The 13299-nt window shown below is 44.7% G+C and overlaps 1 protein-coding gene across 1 annotated transcript in view; it reads right to left on the bottom strand.

Annotated features, from left to right (window-relative positions):
* LOC144791193 (alpha-1,4-N-acetylglucosaminyltransferase-like) overlaps nt 1-5535 on the bottom strand; it is a 472405-nt gene extending 466870 nt beyond the window's left edge. Inside the window, exon 1 of the mRNA XM_078665834.1 lies at nt 5488-5535. The gene's annotated coding sequence lies outside the window, so the exon portion shown is untranslated. The remainder of the gene's footprint in view (nt 1-5487) is intronic.
* Nucleotides 5536-13299: the final 7764 nt, after the last annotated feature.

Below are 13299 nucleotides of genomic sequence, written 5' to 3'. Positions count from 1 at the left end.
ATTAATTGAGCAGGCGTCGACGGCTTCCTCCAGAGCGGGTTAATTACATTTAAAAAAAAAAACGCACTTCAGTAGCACTGAGGTAAAAGGAAAGTGCCTCCCCCAAAGACGTGCCGTTACGGCAGTCCTTTTTTAATTTTGGCAGACGTGTTTTCACGCTTGTTTCGATGGTGGATGGAAGGTACGGGCTGCTGGTGAAAGACAGGAAGGTGTCAGGTAAGAAAATAATCTTTAGCATTTGTGTTTGTGTTTAGGACGTAAAAATGCGTGGTATGATCCTTCGTTGCAAATTCCAGCGTGGTAAAGCCACTTGCGAACTAAAATTCGCGTGGTATTGCCATGCGTGGAACTTGTATTCGTGGTAACATCATATATTCCTTTTTCTCCACCGTTTTTTTTACGGTGGAAAAACCTTTTGATTCTACATCTTTGAAATAATGAGCTTTATAGTACACTGTAGAAGTTGACTAAATGTTCTTTTCGTCATCTGAATATCGCTTTAATCTATAAAGCTCCACCCAGTGTTGGAGTGAAGGGGAAACCAGCCGGATCTAGGAGCCGGATCTCAGACCCGGCACCTACTGAGACAGAACAGGGACCCGTATAGCCCATGCGAAGTATGCTGAATTGGTCGCAGTGTAAATTTACCAACTTACCTTTCTACATGACTTAATTATCTGTTATCTGTATGCTACCGGATGTGCTTCGCAGGAGACACACACTCTTTGCTACTTCAAGGTAAGAATGAGACTAACCAAAGCACAGATCTCGCCAGCAAGTGTTTTCATGATCAGAGTGATCTTACAGTTATTATTCCCTGAGACGTACTGGGCACACAAAGCTCTCTGCAGAAGTTGCCTTAACCCTGTAGGATTCTTTAAAATGCAGTCTTTTTAACCAGAACAGATTAACTGACACTTTTCTTCATTGTGCCATGGTGCCAATTTGATTAATTGTTGCCCATTGTGGAAGAGACGTGCCTGAGGTCCTCTTCCCATATTATTTTATGCCTCAGGAGCCACCATCTCCCCTCTGGCTGAGTGAGCACCCCATAATGCCCTGCACAGACTCATTTGCATACCGTTTTATGCTTGTGGTGCCACAGGGAGGGACAGGGTTACAACCAATGATAGTGAATCACTGTTTGGTGTCTTCAAAGATGGCAACAGCCCCAAAGAAGGTGTTAATGGAAGTCGTCCAATGTTTCCAACAGCCTCAAGGTAATGCCCACGGAGAAAATTGTAGCTGATTTTCAAAACACTCCAAGAGCTGGAGATTTTGTTTTTGGGTCCAGGAGTGCAGGGACCCTTAGTGGTTGGTCCCATGGTTGGATTATGTGGCCCAAGAAGGGTGAAAGAAAAAGCCGGGGCCTAAATAAGAGTTTGGTAGTCCATACGACTGACTAACTTGTGGTGGCGGTTGGGGACCACTACACGAGCGGTCTGACTGCCTTATTTCAAATAGGGCAGTCGGACCTCCATCTGACCGCCAAAACCACCAGGGATCGGCGATCTCTGTTGTTGGTGATGTTGTATTGAGGCTTGGTGGTCTGCTGCAGCACCGCCAAGCATGTTAAGGGTTTCCTCACCACTAGCAGTCTTATGGCATTTCTCACTCCATGAAAATGATGGCGGTGAGGAAAATCAGGGGGCCCTACAAGGCCCCCTGTTCCTTCAGGGTGTAGAGATGCATGCAGGGGGGGACATGGGGCTGCCCTCCTGTCTGCATGCACTCACAGTTCCAGCACAGCATGGACTTTACAGCCCATGCCATTCTGGAACGCACTGTAGTGGGCCTATAACGCTGCCTTTCTAAGGCTCTTCAATGAGAATTCGAAAGGCAATGGCATGGGCCCGCCACCACAGGACCGTCTGCCCGGAATACAACTTGTAATGCAATGGGCTGGCAGTTTAGGAGGTGGTGGAGAGGGGCGGTAGCGTGGCGCCCGCTCCTATACCACCAAATTTGTAATCAGGCCCTAAAACACATATTGGGGTCGATTCCGATCCTGGAAAAAATCCGTCCGTACGATTCGTATCCGGAGCCCTCTCCGTACAATCGTACCCGTCCGTCCGAGTCGCATAGTACGATCCGTATTTCGTGGATCCCTCCAAATCATTGCGATCCGCACGTATTGCAAGGCTGAAACCGTGAACCGTACGACTCGCAAACATGACGTATGACCCAACGAGTATGACCCGGGGTATGAGGACGCAATTCGTAAGGTCCACATCAGATAAGGGCGATTCGTACGGAAAAGCACACAATCACATACACACCGTATGGTGCGTACACCCCATGATCGCAGGGGTACGGTGCGTACCCCTGCAACCTTGGGGTGTACGCACCGTACCCCGCGATCGCAGGGTGTATGCACCATACACCCAGGGAACATGGGGTACAGTGCGTTCATCCCATGACCACGGGGTATGGTGCGTACACCCCATGATTGCAGGGGTACGGTGCGTACCCCTGCAATCATGGGGTGTACGCACCGTACCCGAGGGGGGCGTTCCCTACCTGTTTCGAGGCAAACTCTGCTTCTCCGGACATTTTCGGCTCCCGTAGAAAAAGCGTTGTACGGTGCGTACCCTACACGAATCGTACTTGCTGGGTTGGAAAAACCAGCCCGAACCGTACGGATGTCGCGTACAGAGGGTTCCGAGGGAGATTCGTACAGGGATTCAATTCGTATGGTCTCTGTATGATTCGTACGGAGTCCAGCTCCTGGTACGAAACATACTTCGTCGTACGTACGGGGGACGTTGCAGGGTTCGATTTGTATGGGAAAGACGCTCCGTAAGGCTATTCGGGGCATTTTTTCCCTAATTGGAATCGACCGCTTAGTGTTGCTTTTTTAAAACAAATTCTTCACTTTTAATGACAAGACAAACACTCCCATGCATATACATATGATTGCATTTGGATACGATTAATGTTCCAATTGATTTTAGTGGTGGTAGAATATCGAAGTATTACATGTGGTTACTCTTATTAATATGGAGACACCCTAACAAATCCAATAGCCTGCCTTTAATTTTAAAGTGGTGACCCCTTGGCAAAGATAGTATACTTGCCTTAAATAAAATGATGCGCCCTTCTTTGTGATGTTGTATGTGGCATAGGAGCGATGGCATTGTGATTAATGGGTTAAAGACCCACTAGGAGTCGAAGGTGATAAAAGGGTGACACTTAAAGGTATTTCTATTTGCCTGATGTAAATGTTTGTAATTTATTGCATAGTATTTAGTAGATTGTGTGGAATAAATGTACTTTTCCTTTGTCAAAACTTGGACTTTCAACAGTCTCTAAAAGTTCAGTGATGTAATATTGATGACAGCACCCCAACTCTGGAAACTGTTTATGCACTACCACTGCTTGTTTACAAGCGCAGTTCTATGCACAGAGAATTAGACAAGACGAGTTACAGCTTGTTCAAGGCTTCTGTAATCAAACAACTGTGTTCTTAGGGCCAGTGCCAAATTCCAATATGCCAACATGCTGTACATGAACAACTTTAAACCTTTACGGGAAGAGTCGTAGTCAAGGAGAGTCCTGTGAGAAGAGGGTGGATCACAGCCCTCTACTGTGAGTGCGTCTTTGAAGTTCACCTTCGATTCACCTTAAAATACAAAAAAATTGTCTGGCCTTGATCCAGTGCAGTTGGGAGATTTACATCTCAAAATGACTATTTTGCAACAGGAGGCCAAAAGGAGCACATGTTCTGCCACTTACTATGCATGCCAAACGTCGTCAATCCGGGTCAAAGCACTTAGTGAGACTAACTATTTTATTGAGAGTTTCGGAACATACATAATGTTCTAAATGTGCTATGTTAAGGAATTAGGGATCAGATTTAAAGTTTGGCAAATGGGTCACTCTGTCACAAACATGACGATTGTATCGTCCTCTTTACTACAAGGATATAATGAACGTGTAATACAGTGGACGGAGTATGCCTCACCTTTACAACAGAATATCCCATCTGCCAAACTCTAAATCAGCTGCTTAGTGTTTAGACGAAATGTATATTTGAAGAAGCTGCGCAGATCATTACTTCACATGGTTTTCTGATTTTTGCATCTACGTATATCATTTACTCCGCCAAAAGTATAACCAATTCCATTAAGATTCACGTTGATTGATATACAGATATTACATTCAAGAGTTCCAATTTTCTAAAAACAAAAAAGCTTTTTCTTGCAACATAATGAACGCCTTTTGTGATTCAACGTGTACAATCTTCATGTATAAGCATGGCTGCTCTTACAAATCAAAATGCGTTTGATTCTTTTCTCCACGGATTTTCCCTCTGGAGAATCCTTTTTTCATACATCTTTGAAAACAATATTTAACGTTCTCTCTGGTAGTTGACTAGTGTTTTCTTTTCGTCGCCTTTAAATTGCTCTAACCCATAAAACTCCACCCTGTGCTGGAATGAAGAGGAAAACTCCCTGATACCAGAACGGGGTTCTGTCTGTTATTTACTCATTTATAAATCTACATAACATAATTACCAGTTATTTACATGCTACACAACGTGCTTTGCAGGAGACGCATTCGCATGCTGGGCTACTTTGAGTCGAAACTGGGTCTGAACAAAACACGGATCTCTCCAGCAAGTGCTTTAACAACCATTATTATTAGCATTATTATTCCCGAGAGTACTGGGCACACAAAGCTCTCTGGAGAAGGTGCCATAGCCCCATAAGATGTTTTAAAATGCAGCCTTTTCGAGCAATTAAGCCAGAACAGATTAACTGTCATGTTTCTCCATCATGCCAATTTCTGTCTGACAGAGCTTTTCAAAAATAAATATGGACGTTGATTCCCAGACTGCTTTTCATGACACCGTCCCTTGTGACTCCTTTCTCTTTTTGTTGCCACACCTTGACTCCCAATGTATGGGTTCCTAGAGTAAAGTTTTTCCAATTCCTGCACTTACTCCACCTACTGAGTGTTACCTGCCACCCCTTGTGCATTCTAGTATGGATAATGGAAAAAAGACAAGCATCTAAGGAGTTGAAACTCAGCAGCTAAGATATGAAACAGGGTCACCTCACCTGTGGTTTGTGATTAATGTGTGAAAAAATAAAAGCAGGGGCCCAAAGTTCTTCTTGGGAGCTGCCAGTGCCCATGAATACTAAGCTACCTCATCTTGATTTCACATTATGCCTCTTCCTACTGTGTACTATTAGTGCATCGATCTCACTCTTGCAAGTTCTATTTCATCCCGCTTTATCCCTTTTACATTGTTTCTCTGTTTTCTACCCTCTATTTTTTCTCCTTTAGTCCTTTTCTTTCTCTTACTCTGGGTTAGTCTGGTGATACATTGTATGTGCCAGTCAATCAACTTAAGTGCCATTATCCACCACTGCTGCCAACCACATTCACAATCTAAGCACTGGCAGCATTCTGCAAAGAAAAAGCTCAGTGACAGAAAGGATGCATCCTATTGCAAGTATTATTTTTTAGAAAAAATCCTACCTTGGTGTGGGATCCTCAGATCATCATCTGCTGCCCTCAGTCTTTTGTGTTCGACTATGTATCAAACTCAAATAAAAAAGGGCTGCTCCCATGAAACCTGTTTGACAGGCTTGCTCTGCTGTTGGGCAACAGTAGTTTATGTTAAAAGAAACAAGAGCATGACATATATTAAAGAAACAGGAAATTTAACATACTTTGGTGTGAAAGGGCCTTGGTCCATTTACTCAGTAATTCTCTGAAGTCTTTCTTTGGTGATCCTTTTTTCAGCATGAAAGTGTAAAGGAGAGCAAAATCTTGTAAATTAATTAAATATACAGTGTGACCAAGTATGGCTACACATTAACCCAGTCTGACAATTAAATGAAGTTTAGTCAAATTTTATTACAAAATTCATGAATAGCTGTATATTTACAAATCTCAGCACGAGGATATAAAAATACAGAGGGAACAGGAGAAATCCAAATCTTTGGAAAAGATTCACTCGGTGCAGTAGAAAAAGACAATACGTTTTGTGAATATTATCCAGGTAATCAAAAAGCAAGAATGAAGGTTTCCTGCATCGGCACTTTGTCGGAGAAAAGTATTTAGTTCTCTCTATCCCTGCTTTAACTCTAAAATGGCATCCCTAACTTACCATTTAGAACAAAAGGTTGGAAGCGCGAAAGGTGTCAGTGGTTAGAGTCTACCTAAGATGTCACTCCACCATCAGATGAGTTAAGCAGCATAAAGCCACTAACAGGAAAGAAGCAAGTAGCGCTCAGGTGCTTTCTATCAGGAAGCCAAGATGAAATGGGGCTCCTATCCCTCACTATAATGCATCATATACACAAAAGTTGAATTCGACAGATGCCCCATAAACCTTTTCTCAATATTTTTCACAGTAGGCTCAGCCACGGGATTCTCCATGACGTCAATTCCTCACACTGCCGTCTACAGGTACACTCCCTTGCAACAATCTAGCCATTGTTTTTTCTCCTTCTCCCATGCGAATGCACCTCTTTCCACCTTATCTTCACGAGGCCAAGCAAACTGCAACTCTTTTATACCTCAACTATCCATTGAAAACCATAACCTTACTATTGATCAATTGAGCGCTAGTCCACCTGCAGAGCAACGAATGAGGAACAAATAACACTCGAAAAATGTGCATTGGAACTTAAGCATTATTTTGGAGATGGGAACATCCAAAGTACTGTAAACTCAGGCCTACGACTAAGCTAAATCAATGAATGCACCATGCTATTCACATTGAACATTTTCATTCTTCACTTGCATTTTCAATAGACTCTTTACTAAACTACATTAGTACACCCATGCAGCTACATAATTAGCATAATAAACATTCAAATACATTGAATGTGTCAGTGCATCACATCACTAATAAACCCTATGTAAATTTGTCATCATTATATGCAGTCACTACAATTCTATAAACCATTTGTTAAACTCACATTGAATCATGTTATAATCACAAGGACATGTTAGTTAATTCACATTTTTTCTACCATCTAGTTACATCAATAACACTGAATATTATGAGAGTGCCCACTACAAGTGGTTACATTTCACTAATAACAGGTATCCCAAATAGGATATAAATTCCTGCTCTCTTAGGGGCATATTTACAAGCCCCTAGACTCACCGTAGAATCACATTTTTGACGCTCCCGTGACGCTGTGTGCTAGCCCATATTTACAAGGCCACACAGAGCCACTTTGCTTGGCTTTACATTACCTTGTAAATATGGCCCTCTTTCACACATTACTCTGCGTCAAAGGGGCATGTCAGGGGTGTTGCTGTGGGTGTTTCCACACAACACCCATTACTTTTTTGACACTGCCTCCCAGATTTAAAGGGATTCATAAATATGAGGCAGTTCCAACAACTAAGGCCTTTCCAGGGGAGGAGTTAAAGTGGCACAGCAAGGAGAAATACTTTTATTTCTCCTCATTTTTTTCTCTTTCGATGTGTGCTCTATTCTGCAGAAGAATAAAAGTCATTAGTGATTATTTTTGTGCAGGAAATTGTCCCTTCCTGCACAAACACAATCATCTCTGCAACGCAGGCATCCTTGCACCATGGTACAAGGGTGCCTGTGTTGGCGCACATCTGCTGTTTGTGCACCACTGTAGGGAAGCACACGGGAGTGACCATATTCTTGTAAATAGGGCGCATCCCTGCATTTTTTGAATGGCGCAGCTCAGCACAGATAAAATTGCTTGCAGCGCCACGCTGCTCCATTTCATTGTAAATATGCCCCTCGTTTTCATACTGAAAAGTAGTTTGAAAAAGATCATACACTTTTGTATGTTGGCCTTGTACAACTGAATAATCGTATACATTTTAAAAATATAATTGTCTTTATTTTGTAGGGGAAGACGTGCCAAGTAAACCCTTCTTATTTGGGTATGGGTTACCACCGCTTTTGAGGTCTTGGTAAAATGTCAGTGCTTTGGAACCAGAGTCCATTAATATAACAGATCACTGTTTCGGAGGGGCCTAAAGATGGCTGTCTCAAAATGCGATTAGTTATGGGTTTCTAAATCCATTTTGCCATTCCATAATCTGATCCAGAAATGCAAAATAGGTTTTGAACATAACAAAAAGACATTTTCAGTGACAAACCATGTGATATTGTGAATTCACAAAAAGGTTTTCCGCGAGGGCTGAAGTTGGATTCCCGATTCATTTGATGGCCGAGTGAGGCGGCGGGGCCCTGTGCGACGCTGGCGCCTCGTGTCATTGTGGGGCCTGCTGCCTGTGATGCATGAAGTAGCGGCGCTCGTTCTGGTTCCATGTGCCGCTTATTGCGATGAGTGGTGCTGCCTACACTCCCTGAGTTGGGATGCTGAAAGCCTGTATTCCCTGACTGAGTAGATCTGCGTGGAGTAACAGGGGAGACGGTCGGCACTGGAAGCATGGCAGAAGCAGCATGATCTTTATTAGTGATATCTAAGACTGTGCTCCAAGGTGGCCATCAGTTTTTGATCATTTGCTCATCAGCCAGATTCCAATACATCTGTGATCGCTTTGTACACCGGTGCTCTGCGGCACATGACAAGTGACAGGAGACACGGAGTGTGTGATCAATGCTCTGTGATGTGTTCCCTCTCCTTGAGGCCCTGAGTCAGTACTGCACTCTGCGTGTTTGCCGAGCTATACAGAATTCTTCGTCGGTTGCTGGGGTGTGTTACACTGTGTGCCTGAGACTCTGGAACAGTATTGTAGTTTCCTAGCAGTTCAAAAAACGGTGCTTTTGTCATTAACTTTCTGGGTTGCACTTCACTGGGTGTGCTCAACAATTAAGGATTGCCAGGACACAGGATAGCCAGGGCAACAGCCCGATCAAGACTCCATGCAGCTCGCCAGTAAACTGTCCAGGATCTTCATGAGAAACCACCAAATGAAACCACAGTCCGGACGAATGCTCGTGCCGGAGCAAGGACTGCTGGTCTTATATTTGGAAGGATTCCCTTCCTGAATCTACCCTGGAGCAGCGTCTAAGGTAGGACGCCTGCCACAAAAATGTCCACCACGCGTGACCTAAAATTAGAGCCGGCAATTCCCAAGGCCCCCCCCCACTATCAGAGATATTATACCCCGAGGATCTGACCCAGGTTAGCGCTGCAGCGCGCCCAAACCCCGAAAGAAGCGATACCTCTCCCCTAGTCTCAGCCTGATTCCAAAATGGTGGATCCATATCCCTCACTGTGCTGCTCAAACCTCTAGATCTGGAGCGTAACACCTTTATGGCACAAGACCCCTTGGGACAAGATCGCCTCTGCCCCCAATGAAGTTGGAAACTTTCTCTAAATTGCTCAGCCCAGCAGAAAGCCCCATGTCCCTGGCCAAGGCTGCCTGGCCCCAGGATGGCTGCCCCTTAGAGCTCTAAGAGCCACAACCTACCATCTGACAAGCCCTATTAACCTAATTTCAGAGGCAAGGGCACTGCACAAGGAAACACTACCGACCCGCTCCATGTTTAAAGAAGATCCCTGAAATTAGAACACAAGACCTACTCGGAGCCACTACCCCTCTCAGGACCCTGCCTGGGCCTAGATAGCTGTCACCCGACCATCGGAGTCCCGACTATAACTCATAACAGGCCCAGATCAGACACCGACGGTAACCTTTAACCCTACATCTAACTCACTCTCGGCTGATATGATCTACCTTTCCCCTCTCTCCAGCATATTCCCTTTCAGAGACTTGATCCCCCTGCGCACAGTACCATCACTATGGCTCTTGACTCGCCAATCCCCACACCTAATCCTTACCTACACATCTGAAACCAAATAGCCTGAACTCATACACTATTAACTTCCCCCCACACCTCTCTGCTAATATGAGACAAAACTTCAGACAGAAACTAATCCGACAACACAGAGAAACACTATTTACAGACATCTACCACTCTTCTTCCAAAGGTCTGATTAAGATGGACCTAATTTTCCACACGAAGAGACCAGGAGACTGGATCTCCATGCTCAGAATGCAACTTTACATCGCTAAAACCACATCCACACCACAAAGCTGCAAATTAACATCCCTGCTCTCTAATCGCTCGTCTAGAAGAGGAATCACATCCGTGACCATCTACACTAACGGCACTGTCCTCACTCAGGCAAACAATGAGAACCTTGAAGCTTTCGACTTCCTCTTCCCCTCACTTTGATCCGCTCTCCCCCACCTGCCTCGCCCCGACTCAACCCAACTCCCGTCTACAGCTACGGCTAACCTTGAAGCTTTCGACTCCCTCTTCCCCTCACTTCGATCCGCTCTCCCCACCTGCCTCGCCCTGCCTCAACCCAACTCCCGCCTACAGCTTATCGGCCCCAACAGGAAAATCAATCCGCATCACCACATGCCCCCACCACACAGCTCCCCTGAGTCTCCACTCAACACAGTTCCCCTACCAAGCATGCTCCACAGCTCCCTAAGGAAAACACAACCTCACCTCCCTATTGGACCCACCCACCGCAACCTCAGGAAAGAGCCCCGCCGACAAAGACCCCTAACCTCACTAGTTCTCTCACTGATCTCAGAAACTGAAAGTCATTTCATGACCCAATCCACCTCCCTCCTAGTATTTTAAAAAGGGGCAACCTGTCCTACACAATAAATAAGAGACAACACTCCTTCAACCCGACCTACACCACACAAGGCAAATCCCCCCAAGATGCCCCAAACCCCTCCCACGTCTCAATGGCGCAACAACTCGCGTCACTTGAAAACCAGATTGTCAAGGTTTTATTCCAAACTCCCAGGATCGGTGCGTTGCTCAAATGGGTCCACCTCTAAATCGCTCCACCCTCTGATGCTATAACAGCGCAGAAGGTAAGAATGATTAAGTGAGGGAAGGAAAGGATGGGGACAGCAGGGAGGGAGACCTACAACAAAGAAAGAACACAATCAATGGCCTGTACTACTTCCACCAATACCTGTTCAACTCAATTACTATACTACACAATAACTACCTGTAAAGGAAAAAAGAACGTGCATCTTGCAACCTATTTCTTGATGAGGATATTGAATATTTGACGACTCTTCATATGCAAAACAAATGAGAGAAAACACTTAATGACCATTTTCATTTCATTATTAATTACACAACTCACACACCACTCACTCACACTGCACCCACCACAATGATTGACATACTTGCATCACAGATGAGGTTGAGATAACTCACACCAAAGCCCCTGCTAGGAAGAGAAATCAAACAGAGCAGATATATTGTTCAGGGATACCCCTCATCAGAATGAAGCGTTCAATACTGGCATTAACCTCATGCCAAGCACTCCTCTGCTGTTTAAGCACAGCCAATGTCATGCATGTAATTCCATAGATATAGTATATCTTGGGTGAAACACAAAACTTCCACAAATAGAACTCGTTGGAGGTATGACTTCTACCTCTATAGTCAGGTTAATGGTACCAAAGATAGCACATAGTTCCAGAAAGCTTCCGTAGGAAAAATGTTAGCAATGCCCCCGAGAGTGGTGACTATGTCACCCTTACCGCCCTTTTGAAATGTCAAGAATCGTGGAGGAATCCCAGAGTGCGGTTTCTCCGCGTCCCGGCCAAACAGAATTTGCAGCACCGATAGCTGCTGCCCCCCGTACTAACGTATTCCAGGTAGGCAGGTCATTGGAATGCGCGCGCGTCTACCCGGAAACAGGAAACCTGGGAATTGTAGTTTAGTTCCCGGACGCGAGCGAACGCTAACTACGCGCTCGCTGCACGTCCTGCAATAGCGTTCCACAAGGTGAGTGTGACAGTACATCCCCCTGCCTACAGGATCCGACGAAGACACTGTTTATCAGGAAACTTTGTATGGAAAGCACATACCAATCGGGGAGCATGAACGATCCGTGCAGGTTCCCAAGAATTTTCTTACATACTATATCTCTTCCAGGAAATGAGATACCACAACGAGGATCCCCTCATTTTGGAGTCCACAATCCTAGATACCTCATATTCAGGTTCCACGTCCACCAACACAGGAGGGGGAGATTTCTTTACCGGTTTATAGGAGGGTTCCAGCAAGGATACATGAAAAACTGGGTGTATTTTCATGGTTTTTGGCAAAGCTAAATGGACAGCAACAGGGTTGATGCACTTTAATACTTTGTAGGGTCCTAAGTAGCGAGGGTTAAGGATACTGTATCTGCGAAACCTGATGTTCATTGTAGATAACCATACCACATCGCCTGGCTTGTATGGAGGACTCACCCTACGGCGTACATCTGCATGTCTTTTGTTACTTGTTTTAGCTTTCTGAAGATTCAACTGTGTCTCTTTGATAGTGTGTTGTATTTGCTTCACTCTGTCCTGTACTTCAGGTAATTTATGATCCATCCCAGGGTGGACCAACGCCAAGAATCTAGGATGAAACCCATAATTGCTGTAGTAAGGGGTGTGATTAGTGGACTGGTGTGTTGCACTGATATAAGCGGTTTCTGCCATCCACAACAGATCCACCCATTCGTCAGTGTTTTCTTGGACATAACACCTTAGATATTGTTTTAGCGTTTGATTTAAACGCTCAGTCTGCCCATCCGTTTGTGGATGGAAACTTGTGGATTTCGCGGATTTGATTTGCAACGCCTCACACCACACCTTCCAGAAGTGCACGGTGAATTGGGAACCATGATCAGATACAATAGTGGAGGGCACACCGTGTAATCGCACTATCTGACTCAGAAGGATTTTGGCTAACTGTCCAGAAGTAGGCAGTGTCTTGCAAGCTATAAAGTGCCCCATCTTAGTGAGACTGTCCACCACGACCAAGATCACAGTGGTCCTTAGGCAGCCCTACTATAAAATCAAGGGACATAGTATTCCATGGAATCGAGGGTGTGGGTAACAGTTGTAACAGTTCTTGAACTTTTCTGTGGTCAGTTTTCGCTTTTGCGCATGTTTCACACTTTTGCAAATAAAGCACCACATTGGTCTTTACTGAAGTCCACCAAAATTATCTCAAAATTATGTCTAGTGTCTTGTCAATGCCATTGTGACCAGCACTGGGAACGTATGACACCAATGAAGCACCCTGGTTTGCAATGCTTTTGATGGAATTAACATTTGTTGATTTCTGATCGGCACCTCTTGTTTCATCTTCCATTGCGGATGTTCTTTGAGCCATTTCTTCCAAAAAGGAGTGGTGCATGCATGGGCCAAAAAACGTAAGAACTGTTCAGAATGCACCACGCCTGTGACTTGATCAGGGGCCAATATAGAAAGAACTTGTTTATTCTCCTGACCACACGCTGTTTCCTGCCTGGTAAGAGCATCTGCTTTCCCATTCTC

This window comes from Lissotriton helveticus, chromosome 11 (assembly GCF_964261635.1).
Source record: "Lissotriton helveticus chromosome 11, aLisHel1.1, whole genome shotgun sequence".
Taxonomy (NCBI): domain Eukaryota; kingdom Metazoa; phylum Chordata; class Amphibia; order Caudata; family Salamandridae; genus Lissotriton; species Lissotriton helveticus.
The sequence above is the reverse complement of the archived record's forward strand: the minus strand, read 5'-3'. Positions and strand labels throughout refer to the sequence as shown.